The following is a 15,000-nucleotide window of genomic DNA, read 5'->3' as shown; positions in this document are numbered from 1 at the left end:
AAAGGAATGTTTGCGTTTGAGGAAGACGCCGTGCGATATTCCCGACTGTTTCCCGGAAAGAATGAAGAAATGGTGGGATTTTTTGGGAAGTCACAGCCTCCCGTGCTTTCCCGAGAAGTGTGGAGGCGGGGCCCTTCTGTCTAAGACTCGTCCACCGAAAATAACCTGCATGAGGGAGGGAAGAGACTTCCAGAGTAAAAGTGAGAGAGGGAGGAGGAAAGGATAGCGCCCGAAACATCGGAGAGGGGGACGACAAGAAGAAGAAGAGAAACGGAGTGTCTGCGTTGCAATGGAATTAAAACTGCGCAATTTCATATCCTCTCCACCGCTCTGCCTGTGTTGGCCAGCGGCTGCAGATCTCAGCCACACACCGCCTCATGGCTCCTGGACATGCGAACGCGTTCGTCCAGCTTGCGCGGATTTCCGCGCCATACACCACTGTCCGCCGTTTTGACAAACATTGTCTGGCAATTTTTGTGATCATGTTTGACCTACATGGCAAACGTTTGAGGAAGAAATAGCTTGAAACAAGCCACAGTGACGGCCACATCTTCGCTTCGGTTTCATAACGTATTTGCGCGTGTGGAAGTGCATCCTCACGCCGTCATTAGGAACATGCGTATCGATTTGGAATGCATAATTAAACCTTCAAACATGACCATGCTCATGCTGCGTGACTCTCCAGGCGCCCATTCGGGTGGGAAGAGGGGAGTGCGTGACATAACCGTCTTTTGGGGATGCAACACTGTACAATTTACCACTATGGAAAAGGGACACGGCACCTCCCAGGCACTCTCTGATTTTGGCAGCAGGTAAGCGGGCGGCAAAGGACTTTTTACACTTTTGCATCTGCATCCAAACACATCAATAACAGGTACTTTACGCCCCTGGATGCGATTGCTTCCAGATAATCTGGAACGTTCCGGTAAATCTTCTCAACCCTATCCATTCTGTTGCGCGCATTGATTAATGTCATTTTTGCGTAGTTAATCGCCTTAATTACTATGTTGAATCTCCAGCCCCCTTATTAAAATGTAAGCGCAACATATTTTCGCCATTCATTTCAACTTCGCTTTCTCTGCACCAGAGGTTTGGAGAAGGATACATCAGTTGGCGTGTGTCGTATGAGTGTTTAATTTGTAGAAACTTGGCCTCCCTAGCTGCTTCTAAGGAAACTGATGAGCTCATACAGTTACTCTTGGTTTACGGGAAATGAGTAGGAGTTGGGGGTGCTGATGCGATGCCGTTACTAATAGCAGAAACCCACGCGTTCTCGCTAACTAAATGACGACTCCAACAATTAGGCTACATCTAATAAATCCGTCATCTGTAAAAGCTTTCGTTCTGTACTACCGCGTAAGATCTGGGTGTAAACCTGGCGTGTATTTAAATAATTATTTGTGATGTAACAGTGGCCACTGAATGAAATCCGGGCCTACTAGTACTAGAGGAGTGTCGCATTTTCTTTCTGAAATGTCATGTGGTGAAGTTGTGGCGGTTCATAGAATTTCCAGGAAGAACGTTTGAATTTTTTTCTGTTGTTTTTTTTCTCCGTCCTCCACCCCTCTCCGCTTTCCTCACTGTCACCGCCCCCTTGCGTAGTAGACGTAATGACCCATGTCGAACGCAAGAGGGCGCTCCAGCACCACTAATTGATGTTATTCAGCTCTCCAGAGCAATCAATCTAAAATTATGAAATAGGATGAAGTGATTGTTGGGACATGCACCATTAGGAACCATCCACTCTGTGCATTGTATAATACTAATGATGGGCATAATTGCTTTTTGATTGTGTAAGGATAGGGTCGAGACAAATATCAAAGGACTTGTTGTAGGCTATTTTTACCTCTACAATGAATGATGTCAGTACAAGTCAGTTTGATCAATCTTTGCAGCAGTTCGTACTCAGTGAACACGTGTGGCTAGAGTGGCGGATCATCAACTGCTAAGGTAGAGACATAATATCTTGGTCCTCACATCTCTCTTGGATACAGACACAGAGAAGTTCTAGTGAAGCATCCTGTAAAAGATTGATAGAATGGGAGAGAAATGGTGTGAGTAAGGAAGAGAGAGATGGTGTGAGAGTGAGAAAGAGAGATGGTGTGAGAGAGAGAAAGAGAGATGGTGTGAGAGTGAGAAAGAGATGGTGTGAGAGAGAGATGGTGTAAGAGTGAGAAAGAAAGATGGTGTGAGAGTGAGAAAGAAAGATGGTGTGAGTGAGAAAGAGAGATGGTGTCAGATGGAGGGACGAAAAGAGAGATGGAGGAAGGAAGAGGTAGAAAGAGGAGAGACCGAGGTGAGTCACGCTACGCTACAGGGTCAAAGGTCAAGTCTAACTTCACAAATAAAAATAAAAAGTTTATATATATGAGGATCACTGATTTGATTCTGTGTTCGAATGAGCCAAAAGGAATGTCTGAAAGTTCCCGGAAAAGTGTAAGGCCCAAGGCCAGCAATACAATACAGCTCTTGATAGTGTAAAAGTGAAAGTCCTTGTAACATCCCCATGGTAATACACCCTTCTCTCAAGTCAATTGGCTGGCGTGGTCCTGGTGGGTGGGGAACTGCCAGCGATATTCATCAATTCATATGGGTGTGTTACGTCCTGTAATCTCAAACTTCACTCAACTGAGTAAGAGTGAGTGACAGAAAGAGGAAGAGCTAGAGAGAGATAAAGAGAACAGATAAAGAGACATCCCTGAATACACATAAACTGACACATTCAGGGTCATTACGTGTCAAATCAAACAGAATCCAGGAAAATGGTTGCTGCACTCTCTCAGATTTTGCTCAAAGTTTGTCTACATAATGTTTAGGTCCCAAAACTTCAAGACCAGTAGAATATTTTAATTTTTTCCATTCCAACGTTTTCGTATTTTGTTTCACCCTTTATTTTCAATTTGACACAAAACAGATGTCTCATCATGAAGGCATGTTTGGACATTAATATCTTAAAAAGCTTTGGAAGACAAACATGTTCTCACAGGATCCTATGCATCCGGATAAAGTTCCCTTGGCCTTTGGAATTAAAATAGCCCCACATCATCACATACCCTTCATCATACCTAGAGATTGGCATGGTGTTATTTCAGTTAGCCAAATAGCTGGTTTGATTTGCATTGAGAGATGATTTTATGGAAAGTACCCCATGCCAATCGTGAGATATGGTGAAGGGTATGTGATGATGTGGTGCTTTGCGCCATGCGTGTAGAGCTGTGCGTACAAAAACAGGTTTGTAGAACCCTAAATGTCACTCTTTTTGCCCTTTTTTCCAAATATAGGGCCTAGTGTAAAATCAATGAGCATGCCATACAAACTTGTATGAGTTCGTTCAGTGTTTCCCACAGAATTGAATTCCATTTGTGGTGGTTGGTTTGCAGAATTAACTTGAATACAAAAGTTTTTAACAAATTAGCACAGTGTGGTTATGATGCTAACCAGATTTAAGCACAATTTAGTACAACCTGGAAAATCATTGCGTGATGGCAGTGTTTCCCATACATTGACTTATCTGTGGCGGTGCGCCATGAAATCAAAATCGGCCGCCACAGATTAATATTCTATGTTTAATTTAATTTAAATTAAATTAAATATAAGATCCAATCCTTGCATTGCCATTGAGCTGCGCTTTTTACGCACGCAGCCTTTCCTTACCCCTCCCCGCTCTCTCTCGTAGCCTGCTGCCCTTCCTCTGCATGTGCATTTAACAAAATATTCACGATTGTTAAAGGATTGTTGTTGCCACATAGAAGCATTGCATAGAAGACGTCTGGCTAAATTGCTATTAAATCCGCTTAGCATAGTGACCATGCTGCGCAAATTTGTTCAAAACTGCTGCATTGAAGTTAACTCTGCTAAGGTCTTATCACAACATAGTAGGCTACATTAACGAGACTAAACTAAGTTAAGTTATGCAATCAAGCAGTATCTCAAAGCTAACGTTAGAATACTGTTTGGATGTCAAATTTAGCATGCGTAGCCTAGGCTACTTACAGCTGCTTGTCAATTTCGTTGAAGGGCTCATTTTATTGACTGACACTGAATGTTTACAAAATCCCGATGTAAATGGAAAAGTGTTTTCCAAAATTCAAAAGTGCTTGTCCCAAGGAGAAGTACAACCTTTATTTTAACTATGTAGAAAACGTTATGAATTGCATCCACACATCAGCAGCCTTTTAACTGTGTTACTCACTAACGTCTTATGTGGCAGGCACTCAATTAGACCTATACACTACCAAGACGATCTTAATACCCCCCCATCCTCCAACCCCCCCCCCCCCCCCCCCCCCTTGTCCAAGTCAGCTACCGCCACAAATTTAATCCAATTCTGTGGGAAACACTGGGTGGTCAATGTTGATATTGTGGGGGCAGTGTTGGGCAAGTTACTTCAAAAGCGTAATGCATTATTTATTACTTGTTACTGTCATCTCAAAGTAATTTTTGTTACATTACAATATTACTGTCTTTGAATTGTAAGGCATTACACTACGTTTACATTACTTTCACCATAACAGGAAATATGGATTTGGTGTTCTCAATAGATCTTCATGTGTTCAATGCAGCTCATTACACGGCAGGAGGTGATGTGGTATGGCATAATGACTGAGCTAGGGTTAAGTCTAACAAAAGAACAATATAATGGTTGCAGTTATGGCTTATGGGACAATGTAGGCCCCAAAGGCCAAAGGTCACTCACAACTTAATATAGTAAAATATAGCCATAGAGAAATTGTATGTTGACTTTAAATGGTTCTCATCATTGCTGGTTGCCTTTCCTTCCACTTACAGTGGTGTAGACTTAATGCAAATAGTTTGAGAATAATGGCTATGATCTTTGTCTGTAAAAGCAACATTTTAGTTATTCTCACTGCTTGAAATGAGAAGTATAGCCTAACCATGTTAGATCTGTTGCATGAATGGCAGAGATAACTCAAATTCCCTTTCTACAGTCATCTGAACAAGGCAATCAAATTCCAGGACCAGCATAGATTACTTTTTAATTCTTGGATAATCTTCTCTGGTGCCAATCGAGCATTTCTCAATTTTGGATTAAAAAGCAAAGTAACTTCAGTTACTGACAATTGTACCGAGTAAAATATTACTGAAATTGTATTGGTAATGCCTTACATTACTGCATTACAGCAAAAAGCAATGCATTACTGTAATTACAATACTTTTTTAATGCATTACTTCCAACACTGGTGGTGGGCCGCCACAAATAAGTCAATGTATGGGAAGCACTGTCGTTCATACTGAGAACATATTTGTCCTTCAGCCTACAACATTTTGGCTGCATATGAATACTACTTTTCATGATATTAATGCCCAAACATTGCCTCCCAGGTAATTTTTTTTTTCCAGGCTGTAAAACTGAAGTAATTTCAAGGGCTGGAAATAAAATGAAAAGATTTGAACAGAAATATTTTACAGGCTTCAGTTTTTAGACCCAGTCATGATATAGAGTTTATAAGATAAAGATATAACGTTTTGAACAAAATCTGAGATGGTTCTGCAACAACCAATCAGATTTGACATAGAATGACCCACAATTGAAAGGCAAAATAATGTGTTGTTGAGGTTGGTTTAAATGATTTGACATGTCGTCTGGTGTGAAAATAAAGTTTAGAATTAAATTGAATATTTTTTTGCGAAAATAAACTTTTTGTCTATGGCACCCACCTGTACTTGCTTATGTTTGCAAACCAATTTTTATTGAATTTTAAGCATACACAATATTTGCCTAAAATACAGTCACAAAGTGCAAATCAACTTCATTCGAATTCATTTAAATCTATCTTCGGTAGTGTTGGTGGACTTGTAAACCCTAAACAACCTGCAAATCCAACTAAGCGATCCTTTGGGTTTTAAGTGTTGAGACCAGTGACGGCAAAAATATACAGTTTCAGTTTTGATATTGTTTTTTAGAGTTCTGTTTTTTTCACAGTCAGTGGACCTAGAAAGACTCCCACACACTGTCTGGGTCGCTTGCAATTGTAGGCTACATTTATTGTAAACAAAACTACATCCAGGGCCTTACCTTCGTCAGTTTATCATTGGTTGAAGCTTAGTGGAGATGTGCTCTCCACTAGGTGGCAACAAGCTACCAACATTTGGGAAGGGGTGGTGCTTTTTTCCTTTATATATACCTACGTAGTAGGTACCCATTCAGTGCTAAGGTGGTGGCTAGTGCGTGGAAATCTGCAGAAAAGAGTCATGCTCCTCCTACATCGTGCAGTAGGCTACTAGGAGTGCAGGGCACACGTTGGCAGTATCAGAAATGCTGTTATCGGTCACAAGCCAGTGTACGTAGTGCTGCTTTAAGTTTTAAGATGCCGTTTTCTGTCACAAGCCTGTGTACATAGTGCAGCTTTAAAGGGGAAATCTGACGATTTTTCACATACGTCTGCGTTTGTTGAGATCACCGAGTACCGTCGGTACGAAAAAAAGGAAAACAAGCGGTTTCACCTAGCTCGAATTGCTACAGCCAACAGCTTAAGTATCCAGGCAGCTAAGCGTTACACTCTGGGGGCATGTTCATGAGCTCCCATGTTCATGCCCCCAGAGTGTAGCGCTGATTTTTTTACGGCATGTTGTATTTTGCTTAAAATAACAGCTTTAGATTCATTTTGATGGTAAGATAGCATACCACTTTTTTGTCGGTTTTAGAGAAATTGGGTACCCCTTAACACTAAATAGATACCATGTGCATTAAAATTGATTAAAAAAGCCCTACTGGTGTTATTTTTATCATTGTAGCCTTGATGATTGTGGTTTGTGGGATAATCAAGGTTGTAACTTTAAAGGGGATCGTAGTTGTAGGCTTTGTGATATGGTGAAGCAGCAAGCTGATCACGTTTGTGGCTCTGAGATTAATATAATTGATGTTTTCTTGCTAACTATGTTTGTGATTTGACATATTCATAATTTTTTCAGTGTCAAAGCAGCACTATGTACAATTTGCTACTTCTGAGGTAATGCCTTTTTTTCCGGGCAACTAGTGTTGCTATCATCCTCAAATCCATTTTGATTGTGGTCATGTAAAAGATAAATAGACACCTGTGCTATTCCCACCAACCATCCAGGATGTGAACAATTTAGTTCTGTATCCTGGACTGGGACACACTGCAAAAATGAAAGGAAACCTTGACATTTAGCTGACTATTGCCAGAAGGCACCAATTAGCATGTTAGCTCGCCAAGAAGGCTCTGGGTTGGTGTTTGTAAGGTTTTTCATGCCTTTGACTGTTAGCTCTCTTGTAAACTTGTTACATAGTGTTGCTTTAAGCCTTTATATGGCCATGGTTTGTATTGTTGATGTTAACATGTATTGTTCCAGTAAAAGTATACAGGGCTGTAGGCCACTGTGCTGTGTTTGTAGCACATGCTACAAAAAAACAGTGATGATTGATTTATCAGCTTTATAAAATGACAGATGATGGATGATTTATCAGCTTAGCACCAGTAACACCTTATTTAAAATGTTTTCTGGAGTGTAGCCTACAGATGAGGTGTTTTTAACTGCATGCCGACGCTAGAGATTTTGTGGATTGTGCTACAAAACTATCAACCTGTGTAGCACCAGTGTTATGCACAAAAAAAGGTAACGTACAGCCCTGGCATATTGCATAAGCATAATGTGTGTTATTCCACTGAGAAGGTATGAAGCAGGTACCATGTGGTAGTAGTACACTCTCTGACTGTTATATGCGTGACTGATTGCGCTTCATCCAAGTTTACAGCCATTTTCCTGCATTTTCTCTTGTTATTATACTGCCAAGCTTGAGTGCATGTTGTGATTAGGGTGTTCATTGTGCTGAATTTAGCCAAATGTGTATCACTTCTTTCTTTTTGCCTCAAGGGGGAGCTCTCTGCTCATTGTGTGTCTGTCTGTTTAGGCTACCATGTTCCCCTGTAGGCTGCAGGAAAGAACAGTCTATTTGAGCAAATTCCTTGCTGCACGTGTAAATGGCCCTCGGGGTGCAATTGTCTTTAAGGTTGTTCGGGATACGGCAAACACCACACACCGATTTGCTCAACGGGCTCCTTGTTGTGTTTTTGTAGAGAAGCGCAAGCAAACCTGAATGCTGATGAACGAGCTGGGCAGTACCAACACCGCGAGGGTCAGAGAGTTTGTCTGAGGATCACGACAGCCAATCATGACAGAGTTTCTCGTGCCTCTTGAGTGGCAGACCAAATGGCCAATCGGCTTTTACGATGGGGTAAGTCTGGACTGCCGTGCCACACAACTCATTCAAGGTCACTCCCCCACACCATGAAACAGACCAGAGTGCTGTCCACTGTGCTGCAGTGACACAACCAATGATGTCTTTGTCAGGGCTTTGCCACTAATGTCATTGTCACCATCTAAGCATAAAATGCTCCCACTTTTTATTTAAGCAATTAGCCCCAAGAGGCCGTAGGTTACAGATTTTACAGCGGCTAAGGCTAACGACGCGCTAGCGGAGTGCCTACAACCCCCCTTAGCTGTTGTAAATTCAGTGTAACCTGCGGACTCGAGTGGCTTATTGCTTTTCTAAAACTTTTGCTATAAATACAAAGGCAAAGTTTCATAAAGTAAAGGCACAGCAACGAGAAATGTAACGATTTATTCATAGATAATCATTGTTCCGCCAAGAAATATATTTCCTCTATCTGAATGATTGTCAAGCAACGTCGAGACGCAGCTACTTGAACTTTTGTATCAAGTTATGGTAGCGCAGTAATATAGAACGAATTGCGGTGTATGTTTATGCTGAAATCGAACTTGATTCAGTCAATCACAATCAAGAAACAGGACTATTAGTTTTAGAAATTATAATAAAACATAACTTATAACTTTAAATTATAATGGCACATTGTATCCATAAATGTGTATCCAAATGTTTTCATCAAATCTGTTCACATTGCACGTTTCTGCTTTTTTGCACTCCTGGTTAGACGCTAACTGCATTTTGTTGTCTCTGTACTTGTACTTGCACAAGGACAATAAATCGTGTTTACTTACAAACTCTGCCCTCCCTCCCTCCCTCTCTCTCTCCCTTCTGGGACCTCCAGACGTCCCCGCGTCCTGGGTCTGTCGGTCCACCTCTCACCCAGGCAGCTCTCTCCTCCTCCCCAGGTGGAGGCCACCACGCTGGGCAGGTAAGCCCATCTCAGTCCCCCCACCTCCACCACCACCTCCACCACCAAGTCTCCCTCAACCACCTCTGATGGCGAGAGGTTGAGGAGAAATAATGATGTTAGATTAGACATGATGTAATAAAATCTTACTAAATAATATCAATATACCTGTACAAAGTTAACACCGCATACTCTCATACGTGTTAATAGTTAATAGCAGTCAAACAAAACATGTGGCCTACTGTTCTGGCCCCTCAGCAGTGAAGGGGTTATGGGGTAGGAGTCCCGCCGTTGGAGCCCGCCCTACTGCTGCATACCTCCCAGGTCACTGTGCTCCTCTGAGTGACCAAGGCCTCGCTCACAGCAGGCCACCGATGGGCTAAATATTTACACTTTACAAGCACTTTGTGTGTGTGTGTGTGTGTGTGTGTGTGTTGGAGGCGGAAAAACACTCACGTGCTGTGCTGTCCCTGTTCCCAGCCCCCATACGGCAACCAAGGGAGGTCAAAAAGCACTAATCAGTTGTGTTGGCCTTCGCCGGGCTTTAGTAAGCCCACGATGCAGGTGTTGACCGTCTTTCAGCACGTTTGTTTGGAGATGGTGAGGGAACGGCCCTCTCATAGGCCTGGCCTTCGCACTCCTGAAGACCCATGGGTGCTCCTGGGTGGTAGGATGGCCTTTTCTTACAACAGGAGGGTTTTAGCTTGTCTCATCGGTCATACATCGGGACAAAGGATGCAGAGAAATGGCCGATTGACAAGATATATGACGTTCTAAGAAGCTGCTGACACACCGTGACAAACAACTTCTTGTTTTAGGCATCATGTTTGTTGGTGGACGATGTCTGACATTCGTTGCAGAGCTACATGGGGCTGGCTGTATGTTTAAAAGTGTGTGTGTGTATGTGTGTGTGTGTGTGACTGTGTCTGTGTAGACGTTGCTGCTGTGGATAATGTGGGGTTTCAGAGGAGATTAGAAAAAAAAAACAGATGAGGAGGTCTTGCCTAGATGGGCTTCAATGATCCAGTTAGTGTGTGTGTGTCTGTGTGTGTGTGTGTGTGTGTGCGCACAGCAGTGGATATTGTTGCATGTGTTTGTGCTTGTGTCTGGCTCGGCTGGTTTATGTCTGTCTGTCTGTCTGTGTGTGTGTGGAAAGATTGAAGTTCAACATTTGTTTGTGCTTGTGTCTACATGGATCAATGTGTTTGTGTGTGTTCTGTTATGCCTGTGCTTGTGAAAGAGCCCCTTCCTGGCTTAAATGCGGTGATGATGGGTAATAATGAGGCCCCACAGAAACATTTACTCCCTGCTGCTTCCTGAGTGCATGTGATTGGACAAGCCTGGTCAGATACTTCCTGCCTGCATGTGATTGGACGAGCCTGGCCCACTCTGTTGTGGTGTATTGTGAGTGGCCTTGACCACGGAGCCTGTGTGACCACACAGTGCCTGTGTGTGTGTGCCTGTGTGTGTGTGCCTGTGTGTTGGCTATGCTGCAAAAGAGAAGGGTTGTACTCTTTGTTTGTTAAAAATGCTCTTTTGTCTCCCACCTGACAAGTTGGTGTGCATGTGCATACACTTGTAACCCCCTTTTAAAAAGCATCTTTAAAAGGGTTGTGATGCTAAAGCTCACGTCCCGCATCTTTAAAAGGGTTGTGATGCTAACCTCACATCCCGCATCTTTAAAAGGGTTGTGATGCTAACCTCACGCATCTTTAAAAGGGTTGTGATGCTAACCTCACGTCCCGCATCTTTAAAAGGGTTGTGATGCTAACCTCACGTCCCTCATCATTAAAAGGGTTGTGATGCTAACCTCACGCATCTTTAAAGGGTTGTGATGCTAAGCTCACATCCCGCATCTTTAAAAGGGTTGTGATGCTAACCTCACGCATCTTTAAAAGGGTTGTGATGCTAACCTCACGCATCTTTAAAACGGTTGTAATGCTAACCTCACGCATCTTTAAAAGGGTTGTGATGCTAACCTCACGCATCTTTAAAACGGTTGTAATGCTAACCTCACGCATCTTTAAAAGGGTTGTGATGCTAAGCTCACGCATCTTTAAAAGGGTTGTGATGCTAAGCTCACGTTACTAACACCTTTCACCCAGTCCTCACTGGGTTGGATTTTATGAGTATCTGGCGAGAAAAATGAACATTTCCTTCATTCTTGTTGTCTTTCTATATCAGTCAATCACTTCTTTATTTCTTTCTCACTCTCTTTCTCTCTCTCTCTCTTTTTAACTTCGCTGCCCTTTCTGCCTCTTTTCTCCACCTCTCCTTCTATCTATTCCTCCCTCCCTCCCTCTCTTTCTCACAGGCGCTCTGTTTCCATATAGGGTATGTGGGGTGGATGACATCATGTCACACAAAGGTGCTTTATGTAGTGTGTGTGTGTGTGTGTGTGTGTGTGTGTGTGTGTGTGTGTGTGTGTGTGTGCACGCTTTATGTAGTGTGGGTTTGGACACATGCCAGATTACTAGAGTGAGGGCGGAGAGAATATGAGAGGAGGAGAGAGAGAAAGGAAAGAAAGAGTGAAGAGAGAGAGAGAGAGAGGCCCACATGCAAGAGGAAAGTAGGAGAGATAACGTGTGTGTGTGTGTGTGTGAGTGTGTGTGTGTGTGTGTGTGTGTGTGTGTGTGTGTGTGTGTGTGAGTGATAAAAAAAGAGAGACCGAGTGAGAGGTAAAACGACTCTATGCTGAAGTGGCACTGGACAGCCAGGACACACACACACACTGACACACACACCCCAGTGTCCAGTGCTTCCGCTGGGCCTCAGAGTGTGATGGGTGGTTCTGTGGTGTGGTGTCTGTGTGGTTCATCCGGTGGCCATTGTTCCAGTGATGATAGAGATCAACAGTGACCTCCGCAACCAGAGAGAGAGGGAGGAAGGGAGAGAGAGAGAGAGAGAGAGGAAAAAGAAAAGCTCCAGTGCTATAAAACTGTCCTGCAACAGAGTACACACACACACACACACACACACACACACACACATACAGCTGATTAGTGAGTGTTCTACTCTAACCGTTCTAAGTTTTGTTTAAAGATCTCTTCAGCACAAAACCTCCTGTTGTATCCCTTAGGCTGCTCCAGAGTGTGTGTTTGCCTTTTTGTTGGTGTGTGTGTGTGGGGGGGGGGGGGTGCTTGTGTGTGTGTGTGTGTGTGTGTGTGGGGTGTGTGTGTATATGGTGTGTGTGTGTGTATATGGTGCTCTTGTGCTCGTGTGTTTGTGTGTGTGTATGGTGCTCGTGTGTGTGTGTGGTGCTCTTGTGTGTGTGTGTGTGTGTGGGGGGGGGGGGTGCGCTTGTGTGTGTGTGTATGTGAACCCCTCCAGAGCTGGTATATCTTGAGAAGTGGATGATAAGAGCTCATCCTGTGTCCTCTGAGCCTCCTGCTCTCTCCTCAGCACTCAACACTTCCCCTCCTCATCCCTCTGAAGAACGAGGGATGGAGAGAGGCAGGGGAGGAGGGATGGAGAGAGGCAGGGGAGGAGGGATGGAGAGAGGCAGAAGAAACAAGAGTAGGGTGGATCAGTGGTTGAGTTTCAGTCTTGAGTGTGTGTATGTGTGTGTGTCTGTCCTTGTGTGTGTGTGTACTGTGTGTATGTGTGTGTGTCTGTCTTCGGTCTTCTGTCTTTGTGTCTATGAGTGGTTTGGTATCTTTGAAAGTTAAATGCTGTTTGTTTGTATGTACATGTCATACAAACATGTACATGTTTGTATGTACATGTCATGAGTTTGTGTGTGTGTGTGTGTGTGTGTGTGTGCTATTTGTGTATGTTTTATGTCTGTGTATGTGTGTGACTGGCAGTGATTTTGTATTTGTGTGTGTTTCTAAATGTCTGTGACTAGCAGTGTGTGTGTCTTTTTATGTGTGTGTGTGTGTGTGTGTGTGCATGTGTGCGTGCTTAGGTGTGTGTCTGTGTGTGTGTCTGGTAAATGTTGTGTGTGTGTCTGGTAAATGCTGTGTGTCTGGCCTGAGGCAGTAAACTGTGGGTCTGCTGGCTGGGTGATCTGTCACTGCTACAGCCTCGTCAATCACCCGCTATCAGCCCCCAGACTACACACTGTCTGTCCAGAGTCACCTTCACACACACACACACACGCACACACACACACGCAGACTGACCTACACAAACACAGACTGACTAACACACAAATACACACCGCTCATACTAAGACACACACACACATAATAGCATAATAGCTATAGACCAGACTGGGCCAAGGTCTCTCCACCATCAGTTGCTACCTGGGCTACTAAGGAGTAGTGGTGAGGGAGAGAGGGATGAGGGAAAAGAGGGAGAGTGAGAATGGAATTGGGATGGAGAGAATAAAGAAAGAGAATGAGGAGAGGGAGCGAGGAGATCAGGATGGAAAGAATATGAAAAAAGATGATCGAAAAAGAGCGGATATGGGGATGAAAAGACGAGAGCAGGGGTCCCCAAATAGTTTGGCCCAAGGGATTTTGGAATGGGCTACTAAGGCAAAAACTGGACATGATGGATAGGGTACTGTTGAATAGTTTACTAGGCTACAATAGATTTCATTGTTGCGATGCCCAAATCCTTTAGCTTTCTATCTTTAGTTCTGCACTTGTTACCTTGCTAGATAGTGTTAGATTAGTAGTGTTCGATTACAAGTTATTTAACCATGGAATGTATCTTGTGTTGGCAAAATGAGATGTTTATTTTGTTCATTCTTTAGCTTGCTTGACTTTTACACACGCACACGTGAGCAAGCATTAGCGCAGTTTAATTAGACTAGGCTGCATTGTTTTCAGTTGGAATGTCCTGACAGCAGGCCTACGCGACGCCAAGCCGCTGGTGTAGAGGAAGAGATGATCATGAAGAATACGGACGGAGAGAGAGAGAAAGGTAGAGAGGGAGATAGAGGGAGAGAGAGAGAGAAAGGAGGGAGTGGGTGGATATTAGGAAGCTGGGGGCGTCGGGACGGCACAGGAAGAACGGAAGAGAGCCACCCACACACACACACACACACACACACACACACACGCACACACACACACACACGGAGGAAATTACGGCAGGAGAGCATTGAAGCGGGTGTGTGTGAGAGGAGTATGTACTCATCAAAGAAGGAGTGGAAGAGGATGTGACATCATCATCCTTGCTTTTCTTCCCACCTGTGGAGGGAAGCATGAGTGTACTGTGTGTGTGTGTGTGTGTGTATGTGTGTGTGTGTGTGTGTGTGTGTGTGAGAGAGAGAGATGAGAGTTGGGTCTGAGTGTTATGTAGGCTTATTGCACCAGTGAAAGTTCCTGATGATGCAGCTGGAGTTGAGAGACGGTCTTCTGAGAGCGAGATGTGCACGAAGAAGAGAGAGGGAGGGAGAGAGAGAACGAGGGATGACTCTCACACTAATGAAAGAGGGAGGGAGAGAGGATGAGAGGAAGATTGCAGTATGGGTTGGATTATATCATTACTGAGGAAGGAGCTGGAAGGAAGGGGAGAGACTTTCCATGGTCACACACACACACACACACACACACACACACACACACACACACACACACACACACACAGGTTGAACTTGTGTGCGAATGTGAAATATTTCATGTCACCTAGTTCTGAAATACTGAATGAATGACAGAATAGAAGGATGATATGGAGAAAGATGGAGATATTGTGTGTGTGTCTGTGTGTGTGTCAGAACACATGCTTGCATATTTTGTGTGTGTGCATGTTTATATGCATGGGTGTATGTTGGTATGAGTACATAGTGTGTGTGTGTGTGTGTGTGTGTGTGTGTGTGTGTGTGTGTGTGTGTGTGTGTGTGTGTGTGTGTGTGTGTGTTTGTATGTTTACCTGCTTGCCTGTGTGGACCAGCAAATATGAGCAGAGAAAGATTTTTTGCAAAGCTGTC

The 15,000-nt window shown here is 43.6% G+C and overlaps 1 protein-coding gene across 1 annotated transcript in view; it reads left to right on the top strand.

The window, feature by feature from the left end:
* Positions 1 to 184: 184 nt before the first annotated feature.
* kdm6ba (lysine (K)-specific demethylase 6B, a) overlaps positions 185 to 15,000 on the top strand; it is a gene marked incomplete in the record, with an annotated part of 109,187 nt that continues 94,371 nt past the window's right edge. Inside the window, 3 exon segments of the mRNA XM_076288576.1 lie at positions 185 to 812; positions 8,061 to 8,218; positions 9,054 to 9,140.

Source organism: Alosa pseudoharengus, unplaced genomic scaffold (assembly GCF_046254945.1).
Source record: "Alosa pseudoharengus isolate Yale_2024_CS ecotype anadromous, Long Island Sound unplaced genomic scaffold, YU_APseudo_1.1 YU_APseudo_1.1_scf_17, whole genome shotgun sequence".
Classification (NCBI taxonomy): domain Eukaryota; kingdom Metazoa; phylum Chordata; class Actinopteri; order Clupeiformes; family Clupeidae; genus Alosa; species Alosa pseudoharengus.
Note: the sequence above shows the minus strand (reverse complement) of the source record. Positions and strands in the feature narration are given on the sequence as shown.